Source organism: Chenopodium quinoa, unplaced genomic scaffold (genome assembly GCF_001683475.1).
Source record: "Chenopodium quinoa cultivar QQ74 unplaced genomic scaffold, ASM168347v1, whole genome shotgun sequence".
Taxonomy (NCBI): Eukaryota; Viridiplantae; Streptophyta; class Magnoliopsida; order Caryophyllales; family Amaranthaceae; genus Chenopodium; species Chenopodium quinoa.
In genome coordinates, this window is record NW_018742523.1 from 2,176,745 (window position 1) to 2,203,817 (window position 27,073).

Here is a 27,073-nt window from a genome sequence, read left to right on the forward strand (position 1 = left end):
GTCTTCCAAGTGGTGGAATGGATTCATCGTCAGAAGAGTCAAAGACTTTTTCATACTTTGGGTAAGAGAAAGGGAGTTGGGCGTTTAGGTAGCGAAGTTGGTTAACCTCGGTTAATGTGTGGTGAGGTGTAAGATTAGGTGGCTTCACAAACTTCCTTTTTGGTTCATATTTACGCTCCAAGTAGTGTAAATCATTCTTAAAATGGGTTAAGGTGGCTAACCATCTCCCTTCATGGTGGTGTCTCTCGTTCCAAAGTCCATCATCCTTAACCACATCCCCATACTTCTCAAGAAGAGGATAATACTTCTTAATATTGGGTAAGTGGGCTAATGCCAAAAGAACTAGCCAAGTAGGTTGGGTAAAAACTTCAAGGTTGTACTTCTCATAATAGTGTAGAGCTAGCACCGTTATTCCAGTCACAAAATCGCTAACACTGATTGCATCAGTTTTCAAGTAATGAATGTTAAAGTACTTCTTCCTAATATCATCCAACATCTGTTTAGACAACAATAATTCAATAAGTATTCATATAAACAAATCAATGTTCACAAGCATATAAGTTTAACATGCATGGGCCACATATATACCCAAGATGTCCTGTCTATGGACTTTTCCAAATTAAAAAAAAATTCATATTATACTAACTTACATGCACACATAGTTTCGAATCTTAGGAAATTTCAATTCATTTTATTTCGAAATTAATAGTGTACTCGATTCATGATATAGGATGGTCGAGCCCGCGTCTCCCAGGTAAGTTACACATAGCGTCGGGGGGAGCCTTGCCTAGACAGAGAGGCGTACCCATTATAGGCCTCATTATGAGAACCCGAACATCCTTTTCTCAATCACCTTTCCAAAGAAGAAAATAGTTTTTATGAAAAAAGTATTTTTTTTTATTGCGAAACTCTATCATATAGGCCCAACTTAAGTCTACCCATCCAATTTATTTATTTCAACTTTTAATCTTGTTTTAAGACCCGACAAACTGATACCACTTTGTAACACCCCCAAATATCCCTCTACGGAATATGTAGAAAATATGTATAAATACCGTAGAGATAGACTTAGGCGTATTACCGCCGCATAACAACGCAAGGCTAATATTTCAAAATAATTTTGCAGCGGAAATTCTTTATTCATCATTAATAGTACTTCAAATAAAACTGTTCATAAATCATAACACAAAAACAACTCAAACTTTTCCTAAGCTTGGTGAAATTCCCGTGGACTCCCATATGCATCAATCAACTTCCACCTAAAAAGTTCACTTGCTTACCATTATGGTAAACAGGGCAAAGCCAAAACCAAAGCACGTATTAGCAAATTGTGCTAAGTAGATTATGTGTGAGATAAGTAAAACATTAATTAAAACACGTACATTTAATTCCAATAATTCCAACACATTCTTTCCAATATCATACTGATGCAATAACTTTTGCAATTCAATTCGTTCAAGACAAGTTTAAAACTCAATCGATTACATTTCAAAACCAATTCCTCACTAAGTGTGCACACCCCCCAAGTGGTTTTCTTTATGAACAAAGGCCAATCTTGAGGAGGACTAGGTCATGCAAAGTCCATAGCCTTCTCTAATCCATTCCCTAAGTGGGATTCATAACATATCGATTGATTTGCTTAAAAGCACCTTTTAAAATCCGTTATACTTGAATAACGATAAACTTGTAAATCGTTTTTAATCCAATCCTTTTTAATAATTTCAATCACGATTCAAAGTCACTTTTGTTTTAATCAAAATCATTAATTTCAATCCATCATACAACATAATTTCATAAAACATAATTTCATATGGAACGTAATAACATAATTTCATACGGAACATAAAATATAGTTTCATACGGAAAAATATAATATAATTTCATATGGAACATAATAAAATATAATTTCATACGGAACATAAGAAGCATAACAAGTCATAATTTCATAAGGGTTGTAATAAAACATACTTTCATAGTCAACTTTCGAAGGTATAAAACCACACAACGTACCTTGATCGTAACACGAGCGATTCACACAATTACTTCACTTCACTTAATCACGAACACCCTAAACATTATTATAACCTGAATTAATATAAGGCTATCAAATGAGCACAATAACTTAACCAAGCTATCCTATATGTGCATGAATTAATTATGATTTATTATTATACTTTAATAAAAAAAATTTCTTTTTTATAAAATAATTTTCTGTTTTTATAAAATAATTTATTCAAGAAATAATATTTATGAAAGTCAATTATAAATTGTAAAACAAGTTTAGGAGAAGGAGAAATTGAAGGACGAAGATGGAAACCAAGGCAAGGGAGGAAGCAAGGTGGTCGGCCGTGAGAGGTGGTGGCTGCCGGCAGTGGTGGCTGGTGGTCGCCGGTGAGGGCCGGCGGTGATGGTGGCGGCCGAAAGTTTGAGGGAGGAGAAGAGGAGGAAACCGTGAGAGAGAGAAAGAGAGAGAAGAAGATTTTTTGAGGTTTTTGGTTTGAGTCTTGGGGTGTTTGGAAGGGGTATTTATAGGTGTTTAGGTGATGAGTTTATAGCAATTTAGGGTTGTATGATTTATGGTAATTTCAAAGGATGTAAATTAGGGTTTTAAGGGTTTAGGATATAATTAAATGTATGGAAGAATATGTAGATTTTATTTGGTCATGAAATTTTTGTTTAGTAAGTTTGAGCTTGGAGTGCAAGTATAGAATAAGATCAAATAATTTTTAGATTTAAGAGTAGAAATAAGGATTTTTAAAGGATTTTTATTTTTAATAAAATAAGTTAAAAATTATTTAGAAAAGCTATGAGTGGCCGAAAATATTTGCTTAATATTTTCGGATCTTCTATGTTAATTTCATAGATTAGGTAAAATAATTTATAAACATATGTTTCTCGAAAATAATTAATTTAGGAAGATATTAAATCAGGTTTTTATTATATAGAATCCGAAAATACTATAAATTAGTTTAGAATATTAATTTATTTTATGAAAATAATTAGTTTAGCAAGATATTAAATAAAAATCAGTTTTTTATTATGAAAAATCCGAAAATAACATTTAATTAGTTTAGAAAATTAATTTATTTCATGAAAATAATTTACTTAGAAGGATATTAAATAAAATCAGATTTTTATTTTGTAAAAAATCTAAAAATAACATTTAATTAGTTTATTTTATGAAAATAAATAAAATCAGATTTTCTTTATGAAAAATCCGAAAATGTCATTAGTTTAGGAAATTAATTTTATTAATTAATTTATAGATATATATTTCATAAAAATAATTAATTTGGAAAGGTATTAAAACAATTTAGATTTTTATTATATGAAATCCGAATTTACAATTTAATTAGTATAAGGAAATTAATTTAATTAATTTATTTTAACCGAATTAATATAATTTCGGTTTATCTATTTAATTTTTGAGGAATCAAAAATACTATTTATAACATAGGTATAAAATAGTTTCATTTATTGGATTATCCATTTTAATTAGTTTTGTAAAATAATAAGACTAATGATTTAGGCGCCAAAATTTAAACATCATTTTGGCTCCAAAACTAAAATACTCTTTAGAAAAATAATTAATTTAGAAAAATACGTCAAAATACGAGACTAAAATACTCTTTAATTTAGAAAATACCTTTCAAAAATATGGGGTATTACACGCACAACAGCCACGCATCGCAGCATCGCACTGGCATCACAGTGTGCTATGTGCTGTGGCTGTGCAAGCTTGTGTGCTTGGCATCGCAACATGCTATGTGCTGAGGTTGGGCATGCTTGTGTGCTAGGCAGCGCCTAGCATACGCTACGCAGCAGAAGCAGCCCGCATTGCATGCGTTGCTTGCTGGCTGCGTGCATGCGTATGTAGGCCGACTAGCCAGCCCAGCCAAGGTGCCAGGCGCCAGCTAGGCAGCCTTGGACCCCAAGGAAGGCTTGCTGCCAGCTATGCATGGGATGTACTTGGGTTTTGGTGGGGACTGATTCTTCGTAGCTTTGCTTGGTGAGCAAGGAGTATTGGTCCCCCCTTTGTTTGGTCGTCACCTACTCTTGCTCACCCTTTTGCCACTTGGAGCTTGTTGATTGCTTTGCATTTTACTTTGTTTTAGATTAAAATAAATTGGTGGAAAAATTCAATTCTCCCACATTGATGGGAGAAGGGGAGATCAAGGCTCCCATCCCTATAAATACCCAAGTTTTGGGTTTAGGAAAAATCACTTGTGTTGAACTCAATAAGGCATCTCCCTATAGGTGAGAAAACCTTTAAGTTCTTAATACTCTAGTCTTTTCTTGGTCTAGCCTCGACTAACCTTCGGGGTAGAGGTCGTTCGGGTCGGGTCTCGAGGGTAGACTCCGTCAGAGGCTTTCGCGCTTGCGGAGCTAAGGCTTTAAAGTCCGAGTTTTATAGGAGCGAAGCACGCGTCGAGGGTAAGAATGTCATTTCCCTTTCTCTTTCTTTTGTTGTTTAATTATGTGATTGCATGCTTATTTGCTTTAATTAGTGGGCGGGTCTTGGGCGGGTTTCTCTTTCACGTAGCGTTGGATGCTACGAAACCCAACTGTGGTATTAGAGCGACGCTCATTTTAATTATTGTAACTTATAATTAATTGAGGTGATTTAAAATGGATTTAAATTCCAGTTTTGTTTTCTAATTAGATTAGAAACTCGTTTTTAATTAATTTTAATCTCTTATTTTACTAATTTTGGCTCATGAACTCAGATTTCGACCCAAAAATAGTGAATTTTGGGTGGAATCGATGTTCTAAATCGTTTTTGGCACTGCTTTGAGGGCTGTCCAAAAGCCAAAACCCACCCAGAAACATGTATTTTGAGGGGTTTTTCATTTTTTGACGAAAAATTTAAATCTTTAAACCTTGATTAATTATGGCATGTTAAAGGTAGATTAAATGTATGGTTGCATCACTAATCTACTGAAATTATAAACCCTATTAAGCATGTTTATTATGTCATAATTGGTGCTTGATTTGGTAAGCTCATTTTTCACATAAACTTGAAATTTCACAATTTTGCAAATTAATTGCTTCAAGTGTGAATATTTATGGTGAATGTGTAATTTGAACTCCCTAATATGTTAAAGATCCGATCTTTAATTGTTTATTTGGTTGGAACTTTGATTGCTAAATTCCATGTTTAACTAATTCTTGGATTTAATCATTTTTGATTCGATTAAAGTCCTAAAAGTTCAAAACTTGTGATTGAAATTTAATTAATCTTCATATTGGAAGATGTAATTTTTCAATTATACACAAGTTAGTGTTGGAAATTTTTCATTAGATGAATGGGTTTGTTTTTCCAACCTCTTTAATTTTGTCAAATCTCATTATAAATTTATGTATGGTTATATTAATTATGAGTATAGCCCTTCAATTTTGTATTATCAAGATGAACCTAAATTGATTTAAAGAATGATTCTTAAATAATTTAGGCTTGTGCACTATTAAAGTTGAATTTAATTAAGTGGACTTGTTTTATTTTCATTTTGCTTTAAATTAGTTCTAAAATAAATTTAGAATTAATTTTTATCATACCTAAATCGAGAATAAAAATCCCGAGATAAGTGCACGCAAATCGAGGCAAAATCATCCAAATTGCACCCTTAGGCTAGCCGGGCTGCTCAAGCAAGCCACATGTGGCTGCCAAGGTGCGTGGTGGGGCTTCCTTGCCTCGTAGATGCGCTAGTGTGCGGAGGGCTGGGTGCACATCATGTGCGTGCTTGATGCGTGTGTTGTGTGGCTGCTGGAAGGTGCCCGCAAGTGCAGCTGGGCAGCAAGGCATGCAAGCCCCAGTAAGCCTAGCCACACGCTGCTAGCGCCAGCATGCACGCAAGCATGGGCAGCATGTTGCAATGCTGCTGGTGCCAGCAAGCGTAGCGTGCTCTGCTAGGCAGGCATGCTAGCACGCACAGCCTTGGCACCTAGGGGTAGCAAGCCAGCCATGGTGAGCAGGTCAGCACCCTAGGCGTGCGAACCATGGGGCCATAGTGCCTAGCAAGCCTAGCCCCGTGGCTTTAATGCTAGGCACTTGGGCATGTTGTGGGCTATTATTTTGCGTAATTGGGCCATTTTATTTATTTATTTAATTATTTTAACAAGGGTAGGCCTCGGTTCCTCCGGCACTTGCAAAAATAATTTGAAAAAATATGGGTTAACCGACTTAATTAATTGGATTAATTAAGTTGGATGCAGAATTTAGTGGGAGCTTTGTTAATTACTCGAGCTATTTTATGCGTTTAATCACATAAAATGTTAAAAAACTTTGACTAGTTTTAATTAGGCGCGTTAATTGGATTAACCACCTAAGTTAGTTACTAGTTTGTGCGTGTTATGCATTGTTACTTGTTTTTCGTTGTAAAATGCATGGGCCATTCACATATAGTGAATGGATGAATGGAATGTATATTCTTTCACAAGTTTTGTGATAATGGCAACTAGTGGGGCCCGACTAGGATAGTAAATACGGACTGCGATCCGTTATGTATTTTTGTAAATCTAAATACGGTTTGCGTACCGTTGCGTATTTTTGTAGCTTAATATTTAGATTAATCCTAATCGTAGTAACTAGTAATTGCATATTTGGTGGAGATGTCTTGAAGACGGCGTTTCTAAGAAGACGAGCCAAGAGGAAGCGTCGAAGACCCTTGAAGATTTAAAGACTCAAGGGGTCATGCTAGTTGCCAAATGCATCTTTTACTTATGTTTTTATATATAATTGTGTTTATATATGATTGCATGGTATGATAGATGCATGTTTAGGGTTTCAAATGTTGCGATGATTAATTAAGTTCACTTAAATCAACCAACATAGAAACCCTAGGTCCCTATAATATTGACCCAAATCTGCCATTCCAAGAACGACATTTATCGAACTAATGCGTGTGGTGATGGGCTATGCCAAAGCGAGGCATCACCGCTTCCATAAGAACGTAAGGTATACTAGGTATACAAGTCGTCTTGGTTAAGCTCAACGTTATCAGTAAGGAGTCCTTAGATGTCGTGGCAATGGAGATAAAATGTCAAGGAAGCATTAGATGCAACGTTTTATCGAACCAAGAGTAGCTTAGAGCTATTAGCAATTAGATTGCTTACCTTAAAACATTAAATGTTAAGACAAGCCAAATCATGTTTAATCACTTTTGATTTTTGGGATCTTGGAATCGTTTTATTCTCGCCTAAAAGGGACAAATTTTAATGCGTGGATAAGACGCGTAATAAGATTGAAAGTTTGCATGTATGCTTTGAATTTCAAACTTATTATGTTATGAACTTGATAAATGGTTATACTTTGCATTTATATTTGTGGAATTCTAAATCAAATTATATTGTTTTCAATGATTGGTAAAGGAAATCTTTTGAGAATGGTTCTGAAAGAATGAAAAGGCATTTCTAAAATACAACCTATCATAATTATTTTATGACTTAAATCCGAAAAGACGGTTGGATATCATGTATTCAAAATACTGGGTAGTTTTGATGAACATGATATATTGAGTTGAAAAACTCAAACTGTCAATAGTTGACAACCAACGTATCTTTTCTCTTCATACACAAATGAGTAGGACTCATTGATGTAGCAATTCAAGTACGAATTGAAGGAAAAGATGGAACTTTGTTTCACGGCGCATTAGATGCTTAATTATGCCTAACAAAGTGTAAAAGTCAAGGCACTTAAAGAAATGGTTCTTAAAGTTATGAGATAGGGTATAATAAAAAATATAGGAAATAAAGAACAAAGGAAAGGAATAAGATTCCTTTTCTACCCATGAGTTCATGTTATTATGGTCAACTTAGAAATTCGTTATCTTCACAAGTATTGGATACTGCTTGAGTGTTCCACTTTGAAAGTAACCTCAAACCATTGAAGGCAAGCTAAGTTATTGACTTACAAGCTTAGAATGAAGCAAATAGTGCTACATCAGTTGTAAGGTCATTTGTTTTGTTTAAAGTCCTTTTGAGCCAAGGCTGGAACGAATAATGGTTATTGTGTTCTATAATCAGCAAACGATCCGTTTACACACGGAAAGACTCACATTCAAAGTAAAAGAGCAATAGTTGTGGGTTTTATTTGAATGGAATGGTGGTCTAGGCCATCAGTCAAGAATGCTAGATTATAAACAAACATTTCCCTAACATGAAAACTTACAAGGTTCAAGTCATGGACATGATTTGTGTTCCAAACATCTTTAGAAATGTCACATCAATAAGAACGGACTCAAGGCTTTTAAATAGACTCTCGATAGTTGATCGATTCAGAATCTTTCTAAGACAAGCAAGGCATACTTGTTGAAATTGACATAGAAAGGAGCTATTATGCTTGGTATAGAGAATTGACTCCAAAAGCTAAAGAAGATTCCATTACTTCAACGTCTCACAAGAATTTGAAAGAATGTGGATACATTCATCAAATGTGAGCAAACTGGACCTTGAGTAGCTCAAATGTTCGGTGAAGTATAGAATCGACTTGGAAAGATATCAAAACGTCTAGATTAGACCGAGCGATGTTTTCTTGAGCTAAGAGTGATCATATCAAACTTATGAAATTGAAATTTCATAATGATCTCCACAAAGAATATAGTATGTCTTGACGCAGACCTCGATGCCATTTGGAAATGAATCGAATGATGATGGATCACATCCCTTCCTATAAAGTTCTTAAAGATTTGCACAAATGACTAGTGTTACACTAAAAAAAATTGTCGAAGCTAAGAAAGGACACCATATTCAGTTATGGATAGAAATAGTTTCTAGCGTCTTTTCAAGTATATGTCTAGGGCTCTTAGCTCAGTGGGACTTCTTGGGCTCAGTGGGAGCTAAGTGGCTCAATAAGGGCTAACGTAGCTCGAGAAGGAGCTAACTATTTGTTTCACAATGAACTTTTAACCAAAGACAACAAACATGTCTCTTTGTAAGTATTCAAGTGAGACTACGGGCATTACCTCCACAACCTAATTGAGAACATAGTATTTGTTGCTCTAAGTGGTGTCTTTCTGGAAAGTAACACATTTCCAAAACGACAAGTGGGAGGAAAATGAACTCGATGACTATCGAGATTAGCAACAAACTAGAATTGAGAATCTCCGAAGACTTTAGAAGGGCTTCATGAGAATGATTGATCAAGAGTCCTCAAAGGACTTTACAAGTGCCTTAAATGAGAATTCAATACTCACAAAACTTTAGAAGTGGTGGAGTAAGATCAACATAATCAAAGGGCTTTAAAAGCACCTTGAAACTCAGTGTTTGATGCAATTACCCGTATAGGTATAGAATTCACCTAAGGCTTAAATTGAATCCTATAAATTTCTATTAAGTTAGAAATAAACCTAAGACTTACAAGCATACTATTTACCATTGGATGGTGAGGGAATAAGTGTCTTGTAAATTAGCTATGACTAATCCAAATTTCGAATAATGGTTAGAGGCCATAAAATCCGAAATAAACTCCATGTTTGTAAATCATGTTTGGAACTTGATTCATTTGCATGAAGGGTGAAAGACCCATCAATCGCAAATAAGTTTTCAAGAAGAAAACTGACAAATGTGAAATGCATAGTGCATACAAAGCTAGATTGGTTGAAAAGGATACAATTAATTCACGGCGTTGATTTTAATAAAAACCTATTCACCAATCGGAACGCTTAAGTCTTTTCGTGATTATTCTAGCAAAATTGCGCATATAAAATATGGCAAAATAAATAACGAAACTGCCTTTCTAAAATGGGATTTTAGGAAGAGACTATGGAAATAGTCTAAGGGTTTTGAGAATCTAAATAATGCTAGATTTGAAAGCAAACTCAAGAAATCCATTGTGGGATTAAGTGAAGCATTGCATGTAGAAATTGGAACATGTATTCTCATAAAGTTAATAAAAGGTTTGGCTTATGGAGAATCATAGAAATTCTTATGAACAAAAATTTTAGTGGGAGTAAGAGTCAATCTTGTGTGGTCCAACAAGAAGTTTACGAACTCTATTGTGAAATGACTGTGAAATGCTAAATGGTTAGATTTTAAAGGATTTTCGATAATGGACCAAGCAAAAGGCTATACTTAGTACATAGTGGGAATTAAGATCTATTGGATAGACTTAATGAAATGTTTAAACGAGTAGAGGAATTTACCATGTTAAACATGAAGGATTTTGAAAGGATTTCAACCCATATGTATAAAACTAAGTAAATGTTTAAACTAAGTATAAGCTAGGCTAATACTAAATCAAACAAGAAAGACTCTAGGAGAAACTTTCAACCGTATCATATAGCAAACAGTTTAGCAAGACTCGGTGAAACTGGATGAGCTAAAAGGTCACATGAATGGAATAAATTGGAAATAATTCTGCAATGGAAACCATCATGTGTGCTATGATATGGAGTCGTCACTCAACTTACATGCTTAGAGCATGAGAAGTATCAAATACCAATCAATTTAAATCTAAGTAATGGATCGTTAGATTATGATCAAGAACATCCAAAGTACTTGGATAAGTAGAAGGGATGAGTTCTTGACGTATGGAAACAAATGTAATTTGAGAATTGATGTTGCAAGCACATCCTTAGAAAGGATTAGATCCTTAATAAGGAAGCCATTTATAAGCACGAGCTAGAATGCATCGTGGCTTGAGAATGGTAATATGGACGTACATCCATGTATAATGTGCAGAAATTTAAGGTAAATTTCCCTAATCACAAGTGAATAGGGTCTCCCAAATCATTGTGAGCCATTTGGAATGAAATCCGAGCAAAGCACCATCAGAAAGTCTACTGAAATATATGTTGAGAATATTGTTGCCTGGAAGGCAATAATAAGAAAGTGTTCAATGGAAAGTTTGTTGTCGAACGTTGATGATTATAGGTTGTGAAGTTGAAAGATCTCAAATCATGAAAATGAGTGGGAGCCATCACTTGGACAATAAAGCCTAAATATGATCCATCACACTCTGAAAATTTTATCATCTTATTATGAAATTGTTCAATAATGAAAATGCTAAGATTTGAAAAGTAGTAGTAGCTAAACCTATGCAATAAGTGAACGACAACATTCACCGGAATTGCATGAAAGAAATAAAGCATATTAAATATGGGTGTGATTTCTATAAATGTTTTATAAAGAGTGTTACTCTTGAAACATTTGGGGAATACCATTTATCATAGGATGAAACGTTGAAAAGTTTCATGGTGGAATAAAATTTTACTAATAAAATTCCACAATCTATTTAATTGTGGTTTAGAATTAAATAATGAGTCCATTCGATTTCTAAGAATATTCAAAACAGGGTATCAAGACCATGTATTGGATAAAGAAACACCTGTTAAGTGAACATTGAATATTACAATAAAAAATTATCCCTAATCAAGGTCATTTAAATGATGGACGATTAATGACCACTTGAGATTAGTGTGTACTATGATTTATACCACCGTTTCTTGTGCTACAAGGACATGATTGTCATAAATCATTCGCACAGGTAATGGTTTAGAACTATACTAGACCGACCTATGAGAATACTTTAAGAGATTTAAAATTGTCATAAGTATATTTCTCATTATAGCTATCGGAACCTTTTTCCTCGATCATGAGTATTGTAAGTTCTCTTGTTTGAGTACTAGTCCTTTTTGATGTTGTCAAACGTCTGCCGTAAATGGGGATTATAACGACAACACTCGGGCGACTAGGTCCTCTTAGTAAGGGAAGCTAACAATGCAAGACTGGGAATGTCCCCCTACTAACAATAGGGAACATGTCTTTGTTGTTTACAAGGCCTCTCAAAGAGTGAGACTGTGAAAATGCATGGTTGTGCTCAGATGAATTTTTGAAATAATCTGCTTATTGAAAGTCGAACTCGGAAATCAAGAAACACATCTGGATGTAATAAGGATGACGAAGAATCTTACCTTAAAGTTCAAGAAGAGACATTAAGTGACATAGGAAATGGGCTATACACTAATTGCACAGTTGTCCGGAAGGACAAGTGGAGGATTGAAAGGAATGGTGTCCTTCCAACAAGTGTATTATTCCAATAAAGGGTTCAGAATTATTAGAAAGCTAATTCTTCAGTGAGGTCAAGTGATCGGAATGCCTAGGTGGAGGCCGCTTTTGATCAATAATATTAATGTATAATTAATATTACAACTTAATCTTGACTGAACCCTTTGGGTCACACCAAATCGACTAACTGATCTGAGGCGACAAATTAATCTGAAGGATATGATTATTCATCAGAGTATTACGAACGAAGACGTCGGATGTCGAGCTTAGAGCGTCGAAATCGAGCGTCGTAAGTCAAGTTGAATTTAGAATTTGACGAGATGAGAAATCAAGTAAGCGACAAGTTCGAGCTAAGTCGTAGCGTCACATTTGCCTAGCAAGGCGAGTGTTAGGCTAGCTTAAGATGCCATGCGCATCACTAGGCATACCGCAAGCATGCTAGCAAGCTAGGCTGGTTCACAAGACCGCAAGCATGTTAGCATGCTAGTGTGCTGGGCCACGCACCCAGCCGCAACATTGCTAGCTCAAGCATAGCAGCAGCGCGCTATGCGTGCTGTGTTATGGCAATGTGTGCTAGGATAGTAGCCTAATGCACCTCGCAGCCTCTTGCACATCAGCCACACATCGCAGCATCGCACTAATATCACAACATGCTATGTGTTGTGGCTGTGCATGCTTGCATGTTGGGCATCGTAGCATACTATGTGCTGAGGCTCTGCATGCTTGTGTGCTGGGCAGCGCCTAGCATAAGCAGCAGCTACCAGGTAGCGCCTAGCATACGCTACGCAGCAGCAGCAGCCCGCATTGCATGCGTAGCTTGCTGACTGCGTACATGTGTATGAAAGCTGGCTAGCCAGCCAATCTAAGGTGCCAGGCGCCAGCTAGGCAGCCTTGGCAGCCAAGGCAGGCTGGCTACCAGCTATGGATGGGCTGCTCTTGAGTTTAGGTTGGGACCGATTCTTGGTGGCTTTGCTTGGTGAGCAAGGAGTATTGGTCCCCTTTGAGTGGTCCTCACCTACACTTGCTCACCCTATTGCCATTTGGAGCTTGTTGATTTCTTTGCATTTTAATTTGTTTTGGATTAAAATAAATTGGTGGAAAAATGCAATTTTCTCACATTGATGGGAGAAGGGGAGATCAAGGCTTCCTTCCCTATAAATACCCAAGTTTTGAGTTTAGGAAAAATCACTTGAGTTGAACTCAATAAGGCATCTCCCTATAGGTGATAAAACCTTTAAGTTCATAATACTCTAGTATTTTCTTGGTCTAGCCCCGACAAACCTTCGGGGTAGAAGCTGTTCGGGTCGGGTCTCGAGGGTGGACTTCGTCGGAGGCTCTCGCGCTTACGGAGCTAAGGCTTTGAAGTTCGATTTTTATAGGAGTGAAGCACGCATCGAGGGTAAGAATGTCATTTCCCTTTCTCTTTCTTTTGTTGTTTAATTATGTGATTGCATGCTTAGTTGCTTTAATTAGTGGGTGGGTCTTGGGCGGGTTTCTCTTCCGCGTAGTGTTGGATGCTACGAAACCCAACAATACAATCATCACTGGGTAAGTCCTTCACTTTGGTCATTTGAAAAAAAGACCTTCCACTCACTAGCTATTCTTGTTGGCAAGAAAGCTTTGATATCGTCGAGGCTCGAGAATCCCCAACACAAAGTTTGGGCACCTGCTTCGGATATGAATTTTTTGAATTAATGATCACCGAAATCATTACAATCAAAGGAAAGGAGTAACACCTATTATCACTCCAACAAAACACATACTTCACTCTAACCATGATCGACTTCTTATTCATACTCCCAACATAAACATAACTATTTAGCTCTCTTAATACCACATCAAAACAAAGAACAATTATATAAAATCCTATCCCCTTCGCAAATTCAACCCCTCCAGCTCAAACCCCAGAATTAACACATAAAACAGGAAACCCACCAATGTAAAAACACTACACCACGGGTATACCCTAACAAAACCAACAATTAGCAAACTTTCAATTAACCACCTATAAAAACAACAAGAAAAGAGCCTTGATTTGTGGAAAACAAACCCCACATACTTCCAATTAAGTAGCCCCCCCAGGAATGAGAAAAAACTTAGAAAAGTAACAGCCCAAATAACCAAACAACTAAACAAGAAGAAACTTTATGAAGCTAAAAACAAAATTAACTCTGATAAAATAAATAAAGAATAAAGAGATTAAGAAAAAACAAATAGAAAACAAACCAGAGGTAGAGCCAAACGACTAGTACCGCAAACCAGAACTCCTAAACCTTCACCCTAACTTTACCGTTTCCATCATGAACCACTCAAGACAGTGACATTAGGCCTAGGCCCCCAGCGCAAGGATCCTCAAAACCCTAACTATAACTTTACCGTTTCCATCATAATCAAAAACCAATGATTACTGAGGGTGGCGTTAGATCTAGCTAGCCCTTAGACCTTGTTTCACCGACTAATTCCTTTGTCACGAAAAGCTTCTACGGTACCTTTAGAATAAAAAAACTTGTCCCTTGTCTTCTTAACCGGGATAAATCTCACAAGAACACCTTAATTTGGAATTGAAAAAGTAAATCTTCGAAATCAAAGTTGAGGGCGCCGAATTTTTTGTGTGAGAAAACGCCAATAGAAACACAAACTAAAAGAGAACAGAAAGAGGAGAAAAGTGGAGGAGGAGGCTCGCCGAAGTACGGCCGCGGCGTCGGAACTCCGGTGAGCTCCTAGGGTTCTAAGGGGAAACATGAAACAGACGAAGAGAGAGAATAGAGGATTTAAGAGAGGAGGGAGAAAGAGTTAGTAGTATTAATGATAATGGCCAAAATATATAACCTACAAAACATAACCCAAACAATATAAAACTCTACCATATGTAAACTTTCCTAATCCTAGAAAATATCTAATTACCATAAATCTATCTTAGAATATCACCAAGATATATTATTATCTTAAATTTAATATCATAAGATCTATATTCAATAATAATATATTTTTCCATATTCTCAACATGCCTTAAAATTTGCGCTTTTATGTCATTAATAAAAAATTTGTAGAAGGGTCCTAGAACTTACATTTAGAGTGCTTAAACATTTTTCCAAAAATGAAACTGATAGAGTAGTACTTTAAAAAGCATTTAGTCTTCATACACGAATGCACGAATGGTTTAGTATATTTGGAAACTTCAATTAAGCTCCCAAATTTAATGCTAGGCATATCGCATATTTGTTTGCTTTCTTTTGTAGATACCTAAAAAGTGTCTTTCCTTTTAATTAGCATCAGATGACGTAGTCATCATTTGCTAATCGGGCATGACTCAAGCGAGCAATAACATTGCTAAGTGCCCAATCTATGCCTTCAACCTCCAAAATTTATCACCTAACCCTAAAGACCAAAAAATAAATTCTTTAAGCCCAAAATTGAGGCCCAAAATCCAAAAGACAAACCCAAAAACAACATCGCAAAACTACATCAACCTTTCACAAGCCTTTAGAACCCAAAACGATTTCCAATAGACCTAAACTATGGCCAAACATCCAGTAACTTCCGAAAACTTTAAGCCTCCATGCTTAAGAAAACCTATAAATGAGGTGGTGTAAGCTAGGTGTGTACACCACATGCACAACCATGTGTCTAACACACACACACACACATGATCCTACACACAAGTGTGAAACATGTTCAATAAGAATTTTCAAGTCGCAAGTGTTGTGTACTTATTGTGCACCAGACATCCCTTATGTGGCAGTTGACGCATGCTAGGATTCCTTACAATTTCCTAAACTTGGAAGTTCAAAAGTTTTTGCTGAGAAGCCAAAACTCTGTCAAAATTTGGATTCAACTTTATAACAACAATTAAGCATTAAAAAAAGCACCTAGTAATCTCAATAACTTATTTCTAAAATAAATTAAACACATTTAATCATAAGCATTGGATTGTATCATCGTTAGAGTTCACCCTAATAATCGTCCAAGGCACAAGTAATATTTGAAAATCCCGAGGGCCCTAATTCGATTTCATGTCTCTAAATGTCATGATTATACGATTTCCTACACATGTTTCCATAAACTATTGCAATACTTATGAATGAAACCTCTTGTACACGAATTAGGAATCCTAATGTGAAGTAATCACAAATGAAGTTCCTTACTTGAGTCTTTCACGCATGGGATTCAAGGCAACCTACAAGCACCAAATCGTGTCTCCCCAAGTAATGTTCGATGATTGAAATGTGCATCATTGCCTTATTTGGACTAAGTCACGAAACGAGCCTAAATTCATTTACCATAGCCTATTTTCATAATTTCCTAGCCCAAACCATTTCCTTAGCCTATTAAGATTACCTTAACCTAAAACATAACTCACCTCCGTTAAAAGAAAACAAAAAATAAAATAAATAAAAATAAAAATAAAAGCATAACTCACCTATACTACTTTCCAAAACTTTCTAGTTAATGAATAGGGCGGCTAATGCGAGCGATGCGCACTTCATATCTAATTATATCCTGGGAACTCTTTCGGTTTGACCTTAATTATATCAAAAATCTAGTTGTTGGCATCATTGATGAGGGAAAAATATGTAAATTAATATTTTTAGGGGTATAAATGTCCGCACACTATTCTAAGAGTAAAAAAAAAGGCAACTAACATTAATGAGGAAAAATGAGTAATTAAACATTTTAGACATAAGCCTAATTTCGAGTTAAAACAAATGACATATGAGCAAAAAACTAAATTAATCCCAAAACCGACGTCTTTGTATATTTTGGCCATATCTTAAATTCTTCAAAAGACATTGATCTAGTTCTAATTGATTTTGAAAGTAGACTTTCGGTGCTTTCCAACGATACATTATATACCTTATTTCAAGCTCGCGATGAAAAATTACGAAGTTTTTAAAATGCAATAAATCCAAGGCGCAAGGTTAAGACGCTTTTTTATTTTTATTTATTTTTACAAATTTCGTATGTAACAAAATTCTTAATAAATTCCCGTCAAAAAAAAAATCTTAATAAATTGACTTATTCCGTACCTTTTTTTCCTTATAAATACCTCCTTTTTCACTCAAATTTGACAAGGGCCGATATAGGTCCTGAATAATTAGCCTTATACACATACCAAAATAACAGCAGGTCTTATATAGACCTGGTCTACAATAAATTATTGTAGACCCAAAGTTTAACACTCTCAAATAATAAAGTCACATTCTGGATGATATAATCACTTTTTTAGATGATATAATTATCTTGTTGTGAATCATATTTTCAACGATATTATCATATTTTAAACAATTTATTACGATGATATAATTATATTTCGAATGATGTAATTACTGTTTGATGCGTTTTTTAATGATAAATTCACTTTTTCAATGATATTATTCTAGAATTTACCCAGAATAATTGTCCTTATATTAAATTCTTTTTACTTTTATTCTTTCAAGCAATTTTAAGACTTGTTTTAAGATTTGGGATTATTCAACCTTAATTTCAAGGCCAAATCATACAATTTCTGAGGGTAAATATACTATAAAACACTTTTGAATTTATTGTTTTCTTGATATTATTAATTATTATTTCCTTAAGGTTATTAAAAAAAAATCTTTATGGTGTAGTCTTCAAATTGCGCGGTCAAAGTACGTATTTTATTGTATGATTTATTGTTTTCTTCATACTATTATATTGCTAAGTTGTTTCGGATATTATTATGCATAATTCATACGTGTATAATTAACTTGATGATGAAGCAATAATACATTGTAAATCACTAGGCGAAAAAGGCAAATAGACACCGGTTCAAACCCCCTCTTTGGTACCGGTTTTGAATCGTTGGGTATTTGAGGGATGCCAAATCTCTAAAGATTTGGCACCGGTTCAAAACTGGTGGCTATTAAGAGCTATGGCACCAGTTAACCGGTGCTAAATACACTCTTTGGCACCGGTTAACCGGTGCCAAAAACCCATGGCACGCTTTTTTTTTATTTTTTATTTCAGCACAATAGGCACCGGTTTGAAGCCTGAACCGGTGCCTTTAACTTTTTTTTTTTTTTTCGGCTATAAATAATAATATTAATACTAATACAAATAATAATAACGAGAATTCATACATCCTGCATTCATTCTACAAATATTATATAACAATAATAATAATAATAAATATTATTATTATATTATAATTAATAATAATAATAATAATAATAATTTGTAAATTGGAATAATAACAATACATAGATATTATTTAATAATCCCAAACGCAATACTATTTAGAAACAATACTAATTGAAAAAGTGTCATAATTACAAACAATACTAATCAATAATGTAGTTAACAAGTTCAAATATAAATGATATATACAAGTTAAATGTGATGAAGGACGCCAACATGTCTCGAACTTCATTAAGTTCTTTGCTCATCAATGGACCTCCCTTTTGTACCTTGCAAAACTTGGAATAAACAAAAAGTATTTTAGAATTAAATACTGTAGGTTATGCATGTAAAAAAGCAATTTAAGTGTTTTAGGGTTCATTTTCATCCAAATTGGCCCAAGTAAGGCCTGTTTGACTACTAGGATGCCTATTTCCTACATTTCTTGTCAAATGAACTCATTCTTTCTCATAACATGTCATTATTACTTAGTTATAGGCGGCTAAGGCTTGAAATCACAAGAAATGAACAATTTAGTTGTTTTAGGGTTCATTTTCGTCCAAATTGGCCTAAGTAAGGCCTATTTGACTACTAGGATGCCTATTTCCTACATTTCTTGTCAAATGAAGTCATTCTATCTCATAACATGTCATTATTACTTAGTTATAGGCGGCTAAGGCTTGAAATCACAAGAAAGGAGCAATTTAAGTGTTTTAGGGTTCATTTTCGTCCAAATTGGCCCAAGTAAGGCCTATTTGACTACTAGGATGCCTATTTCCTACATTTCCTGTCGAATGAAATTATTCTTTCTCATAACATGTCATTATTACTTAGTTATAGGCGGCTAAGGCTTGAAATCACAAGAAAGGAGCAATTTAAGTGTTTTAGGGTTCATTTTTGTCCAAATTGGCCCAAGTAAGGCCTATTTGACTAATAGGATGCCTATTTCCTACATTTCTTGTCAAATGAACTAATTCTTTCTCATAACATGTCATTATTACTTAGTTATAGGCGGCTAAGGCTTGAAATCACAAGAAAGGAGCAATTTAAGTGTTTTAGGGTTCATTTTTGTCCAAATTGGCCCAAGTAAGGCCTATTTGACTAATAGGATGCCTATTTCCTACATTTCTTGTCAAATGAACTTATTCTTTCTCATAACATGTCATTATTACTTAGTTATAGGCGGCTAAGGCTTGAAATCACAAGAAATGAGCAATTTAAGTGTTTTAGGGTTCATTTTCGTCCAAATTGGCCCAAGTAAGGTCTATTTAACTACTAGGATGCCTATTTCCTACATATCTTGTCAAATTAACTCATTCTTTCTCATAATATGTCATTACTACTTAGTTATAGGCGCCTTGGTCTTGAAATCACATGGAAGGAGCAATTCCAGCGTTTTAGGGTTCATTTTCATCCAAATTGGCCCAAGTAAGGCCTATTTGACTACTATGATGCCTATTTCCTACATCTCTTGTCAAATGAACTCATTCTTGTCAAATCACATGTTAAGAGCAAATAAACTGTAGTGTGTCTGTACAACGACTCACTATGTCAAACATGAATCTCATCACGTGTAGGCCACAATCAACTCCGTTATCTTGTTGTGCGCACTAGCATAGGAACAAAGTACATGAATTAAACATGCATATATAGCAAATTAGTAACTTTTTACGCATTGTTTATTACGAAAATCACAATATCATGTGGCATTACCATCGGTGATTTCTATGTGGGACCTTGATGAGCTCGACAATTTATCTTCTTCATAACACTATAGAAAAGTAAGATCAAATTTGATTAGTATGACTAATAAATGAGTTAGGTAATGATAATCAACACTAGGTAGCTTTATTTACTTTTGCAATATGGACTTCACGAGGAGCTTTTTTGGATGAGGCAATCGAGCTGAATCAAAAAGGAAGATTGTGTTACTGGAAACACAAATCACCAGCAAGGTCCAATGCAAACTACATAAATTCACAATAGACAAACAAATCAATTATTAGCAATGTACAACATATAATCAGGGGAAACAAATGAATTTGACATGATTAAATGTACTCCTCATAACATGGGGCCAATATGAACTTGTCTTCCGCACGCACTGATTCCTTGATACTCCGTTCAACATAGTACAACACGTTAGGGTGGTTGCCTAAGATTCTAGTAATGGAGATCTGCTTGGGGCATAACCACCCAACTTGACACGGATAATCAATGTCCCGTAAGTGCTCCTGTAGTGCTCTGCATGCATGATAATAGAATATTAATGGAAATATAAACGATAATCACCACTAATCTGAATAAAATACTTTGAACGGCATTGAATTACCTCATGAATGTTTGAATGAGGGAAATGTTAAGCATTGATCCACTTAGAAATTCCTTCACATCTTCTTTGCTGAGCCATGCAATTGCATCGTCATCATAGTGGAACAATGCCTTAGGTAGTGCAACTTGAACGGGAGTGTCACTAGGCAACATAGCAACACGGTTGTGTAGATAAGTTAAATCTTTAGAGAGCGATTGAAGGACCGTGTCTGCAACAAGTGGTGTAGCTTGCATAGCTGAACCTCTCGAAGAGTTCTTCTTCAATGCTTTTTCCCTCTCCGACCGTTGTTCACTCCTCTTCTTTGGAACCAGTTGATCAATGTTTTTAGGTTGCTCCACCCTCCTTCTTTTTGAAGTTTGGCTTTTCTTTGAAATCTGATAAAGCAAATCACACAATTGGTTAGAAAATAAATCCATCCAACTCTTGGGAAGACAACCAGGCATAGAGTAAAGAATGAACTCAAAATCTTACCTCGTTGATCAACCTTACCCAATCACATGCCCATTGCACGAAGCTACCTTTCACTTCCCATAGTGTAGTAATCCCATCCTCCTCTACGGGCACCGGTACTCGGATGTACTCAAACCCCGCAACCACAGAATTGACCCCGACCGAGTAATGTTGTGGCCTAGGCACAACAGCCAGCACAGCTCACAAGCAACACGGAAACAACAGACACAACTCACAACACAAAAACAGCAGCAACACAGCACAACACAACTCACAACAAGCACAGCAGGCAGCACAGCTCACAAGAAACACAACAACACCACAACAGGCAGACGGTAGCATCACAACAAGCATGATAGCAGGCAGGCAGCAAGCACAGAAACAACATGACAATGGTTTGTGACACAAAAACAGAAACAACAACATCACAGCATGACAGTACAGAAACACAACACAAATAACACAGAAACAGCACAGAAACTTGATAGAATTAATACCATCACCTCGGACATCTCCTTTCCCGATCAATCGTTATGCAAGTAATACAAAAACGAAGAAACACGAAAAAAACGAAGAAACGAAGAACATTTACAAAGAACTAAACAAATTACCTGTAAATCTGGAAAGTTAACCGGTGTTGAATTATGAAGCTCCCTCGAGTCCTGATAGGCTTATCGCGTACCTAACAAAAATAACCTAACTATTCCTTCTAACTGTGTAGTAGGGCAAGTAAGGATCGAATCCCAAGAGACTATGGTTCATTCAATTAATCAGACTCAATTAATCACTAAGCACGTGACCAATCAATAATGGATGATAATAATCAACTAATATATTAAATAACACAATTAACTAGAGGAAATATTAATCAATAAACTAAAGCATCCAAGATCAAGCATTACCACGATTATGATTGATAAACTAATAAATCTACCCCCAATATATAAATCAATTGACAAGAAGAAAAGCAATCCCTAATAATAATACCAAAGGTCTCTTCCGAGTTATCAATGGCTTCCCAAATTAACTATCAAGCCTACTTCCGTGGAATCAAGCGAATAAGGGACATTAAACACCATGCCTAGATTCCTAATTATTCAATCATCTACTTCCGTGATGATCTTCAAACCCTTAATTGAAATAACCTAATCCCGTTAATACCCAACTTCCGTTGCAATAAGAACAAAGGGATGATAACAATACTAATTATCCCTAATCTAGTATTGGCATAAACACAATCAATTAAGCATGTCAATTGGGATTATTATTGGGGAATTTAAAGATCTACTTTATACATCAATCATAATCGGGCTTAGCAAGATCCCGGATTAAGGAAACTACTCACAAATCATAATTAAATCAAAAACAAGATCTAATAGAGAACACATAATTAAAGAACTATAAAATAAATAAAAGAGATGGAAAGTAAGAAATACCAAATACTTCAATTGATGATCTTGAATTCTTGAGGAACAATTAATAAAACTAGGATTAAAGATTGAAATTGCTTAAGAAAATAAAACTAGGGTTCTTGAGAGTTTTCTAGGGCTTAAGGAGAAAACTAATGAAAAACTAACCGTCTAAAAGTTAATTACAAAAGGGTATTTATACCCCCAAAAGATAATATTTCGGAAAAATAAGAAAATACGCGTTCTTGAGCTTTGCCCGGTCTGACCGGGCGGACCTCGCCCGATCGGGCGGAGGAAGGCTGCGTAAAATACGACAGTTTTCCTTCTTTGCCCGGTCTGACCGGGCGAACCTCGCCCGGTCGGGCGCGCGTAACACGTTTCCAAAATTGCATCTCATAACTTGATTTCTTCATCGCCCGGTCTGACCGGGCGAAGCCTGCCCGATCGGGCGCGCGTTGCACCGTTCAGAATTGGGCTTCTTCCTGTGAACTCCTCATTGCCCGGTCTGCCCGGGCAAGCCATGCCCGGTCGGGCATTCCACATAAATTGCAGTTCTTGGCTATCAACTCTTCCGAATCTACTAAAAACACGTCCAATTGCCTAGAAACGCTTCATATTCCTGAAAAGCTTACTAAAACAATCGAATACACTAAAGAAGAGATTGTTAGCAAGAAATAGCTCCGTAGAGCTCAAAACCATGTAAAATCATGCAATCAAACCGGGGAAAACCATTGTATAAAACACGTATATCAAATTCCCCCAAGCTAAACCTTTGCTTGTCCCTAAGCAAAGCAATGAATAAATAAATCAATACTTCACCCCAAAAGTAACTCAAATCAATAAATACGATTAAAGGTAAACTCGACAGTTATGCATCAAAGTCAACCAATCAAATCCATCTAACTACTCATCCTGTCTGACAATGGTCAAATAGAGCAAACCACAAGAGCATATAGAATTCAAGACTAGTGTTCACACACTCAACTCTCATTTATGTGGCGAGTAAAAGATATACTCGGTCGCTCTCCATCCAACTCCTTTAAATGTGAACAATGCCCTCCCAAGCTCACGCACTCGTGTGTTTTAAGAAAACAAGCACTCAACCTAGCAGTCGACTCGAAATATATCAAATCATTCTTTGCATTGGAAAACAACTAATTTCACATTCACACAACTCTATGCACAAAGGTCAGAAGGTCTTCAAAGCTTGTAATGTAAGGCTAGGGTAAAAGGTAGGAAATATTTGGGAAAATGTAAGAGTAAAGCTATGCTTAAGGGAGCCAAAATCCTAATAAATAAAACCAAGGTCAAAATAAATTAATGACCAAATCATCTCCAACACAACTCAACTCTACCAAAAATTCACCAAACATCCAATTATATTAAAAATTTCCAACACTTAAAATTTCACTCATATATACAAAATATAAAATTATAGAACTTGAGTGAACAAACAAACTTTGAACTCTCTTTTTTTTTTCTTGAGCAGCCTTCAATTAGAACACTTGAACATTGAAACAATTTTTTTCTTTTGCTCTTTCTTTTTCTTTTTTTTTATCTCACATTGGAATTTTTTTTTTTCTTTGCACAATAAATTTTCAATTTTTTTTCAATCCACAACAATAAGAACAAATAAAAAACTTCTCAAATCCACCCAAAATTGTGCAAATTACATGCACACTACAACTCCCTCACCTCACTCACTATTAGCTCCCCCAAGCCAAGCTTGGGACTAGTAACCAATGGGGCTTAAATAGGCTTGTAATGTGGCAAAATAAACAATAAAAGGGCACAAGCAACAACATGGGTAGCAAGAAGGGAACAAATGTATCTAATATCGTCTGAAGGCCACCTAGAGGAACAAATGCCTTCGTCCTCCTCAATGTGCATATTAATGAGTCATGCAAACGTTACTCAAAGTTATAAACCAATACTCAACTTCATTGACATACCAGGAACTAACACACATTCCTAACCAAATCAACTAGTCAAGCACTATATTCACAAGTAGTTGGGCAAAATTGACTCATGTTAAGACATCCAAGCAATCAAACATCAAATCATGGCTAACCTATCCACAATACTCGTCATCATATACCAAGAATTAAAACAATTTTCATGAATGGGGCACAGGGAAGCATGATTTATTATTCATTGGATCGTATTTTTTGTATGTTTTTTTTCTTTTTCAAAGCAATAAAATCTAACCTAGAAAGCAATAAAATCTAGACTATGAAAGAAATAAAACTAAACTGAATACGTCAAAAAACAAAAAGAGAGAGAAAAGAAAGATACCTTAATCCAAAAATCTCCCCCAAGCCAAAATCAGACAATGTCCTCATTGTCTTAAAGGGAAGCTAGTAGTCAAGGCGACTACTACTTATCATCATCACCACAACAATGTCACCAAAGCCTCGAGGATTTCAATGCATCTCTTTGGAACAAATTTGGGCAAGAATGAAACAAAGTGTTAGTGGGAAAAATATAAAAATTGAGTTATGCGTACTATTCTGATCATAACTTTTTTTGTATAAATTATAATGCAGTGATTCTAATTGTGTTGGAAAGTAGACTTGAAGAGCTTTCCAACGATAGGTCACACGCAAAAATCCGATAAGAAACGTAAAAGTTACGGCCTGTTGAACTTGAGCAGTTTTGCTGATCCGTACGCGCGCCCGATCGGGCGAGCTCTGCCCGAGCGAACCCGAGTACAATCCAGCTTTCTTCTCCTTTAAAATCGAAACCTTTCTAGATCAAAACCTACACATATAGAAACTCCCACAAGAATAAAATATCCTCTCCTTACCTCTCTAAAATAAAACAAACGAAAACACAAAAATTAGAAAAGACTAAAATAAAAATAATGAAATACGGGTTGCCTCCCGTAAAGCGCTAGTTTATCAAGGTCTTAAGCTTGACCATTCTCCTTCCATCAGAAGAACTTAACGCCTTGAGTAACTTATCATACGCTCCTGCAAACATTTCATTAAGCACTATATAGGGCTCAATTGCAAGCACAGTAATCCTTACATAGAAAAGATTAGGAGCACACAAAGAAAACTCAAGGTAAAAAGAAAAATCAAAAGAAAAAGATGAAGATACACCACAACCTTCTGCTTCCTCCGCTAAAAATTTAGAATTAATAGAACGAACATGGAGGTAGTCTTGTTCTGTATCATCACCCAATAACGACTCTATTATTTTACGCTCACGAATAAGTTCATTACCAAAGGAAAAAGAATTTTCAACCATTGGTTCTACAACCAATGACTTTTCAACCAATGGTTCTACAACTAATGATTCTTCTTCTATTGGAACCAATGATACCTCAACCACTGATTCTATAACCAATGACTCTTTAACCATCGGTTTTTCAACAAATGATTCTTCCTCCGACGTATTATACAAATTATGATAATATTCATCATGAATCCTCCAATAAATTTCATTTAGAACAAACTGTTTTTCAGAATAATCATATACGAATGGAAAGATTCTAAAATCATCCGGAGCTCGAACAAAATACTCACTATAAGGGCAATCAGGGTTTTCATGATAAAGATAATAACAAGAACAATGGCCAGATGCAAGACGTGACAATAAATCATCCATCTCCAAGGCATGTATATCATCAACTCATAAGATAAAAAGAAGTTAATAATAGCCAAAGCAACAAACCAAAAGCTTAGCAAAAAAAACGAATCACAAATAATTAGATGAAAACCGTTAGTCCCCGGCAACGGCGCCAAAATTTGATAGGCTTATCGCGTACCTAACAAAAATAACCTAACTATTCCTTCTAACTGTGTAGTAGGGCAAGTAAGGATCGAATCCCAAGAGACTATGGTTCATTCAATTAATCAGACTCAATTAATCACTAAGCACGTGACCAATCAATAATGGATGATAATAATCAACTAATATATTAAATAACACAATTAACTAGAGGAAATATTAATCAATAAACTAAAGCATCCAAGATCAAGCATTACCACGATTATGATTGATAAACTAATAAATCTACCCCCAATATATAAATCAATTGACAAGAAGAAAAGCAATCCCTAATAATAATACCAAAGGTCTCTTCCGAGTTATCAATGGCTTCCCAAATTAACTATCAAGCCTACTTCCGTGGAATCAAGCGAATAAGGGACATTAAACACCATGCCTAGATTCCTAATTATTCAATCATCTACTTCCGTGATGATCTTCAAACCCTTAATTGAAATAACCTAATCCCGTTAATACCCAACTTCCGTTGCAATAAGAACAAAGGGATGATAACAATACTAATTATCCCTAATCTAGTATTGGCATAAACACAATCAATTAAGCATGTCAATTGGGATTATTATTGGGGAATTTAAAGATCTACTTTATACATCAATCATAATCGGGCTTAGCAAGATCCCGGATTAAGGAAACTACTCACAAATCATAATTAAATCAAAAACAAGATCTAATAGAGAACACATAATTAAAGAACTATAAAATAAATAAAAGAGATGGAAAGTAAGAAATACCAAATACTTCAATTGATGATCTTGAATTCTTGAGGAACAATTAATAAAACTAGGATTAAAGATTGAAATTGCTTAAGAAAATAAAACTAGGGTTCTTGAGAGTTTTCTAGGGCTTAAGGAGAAAACTAATGAAAAACTAACCGTCTAAAAGTTAATTACAAAAGGGTATTTATACCCCCAAAAGATAATATTTCGGAAAAATAAGAAAATACGCG

The 27,073-nt window shown here is 35.4% G+C and overlaps 1 long non-coding RNA gene across 1 annotated transcript; it reads right to left on the minus strand.

The window, feature by feature from the left end:
* Window positions 1–993: 993 nt before the first annotated feature.
* On the minus strand, window positions 994–14,708 carry LOC110719979. The gene is made up of 3 exons (XR_002511217.1): window positions 14,230–14,708; window positions 2,011–2,068; window positions 994–1,271 (listed from the first exon to the last, which is right to left on the minus strand). It is a non-coding gene; the product is annotated as an uncharacterized LOC110719979 (long non-coding RNA).
* Window positions 14,709–27,073: the final 12,365 nt, after the last annotated feature.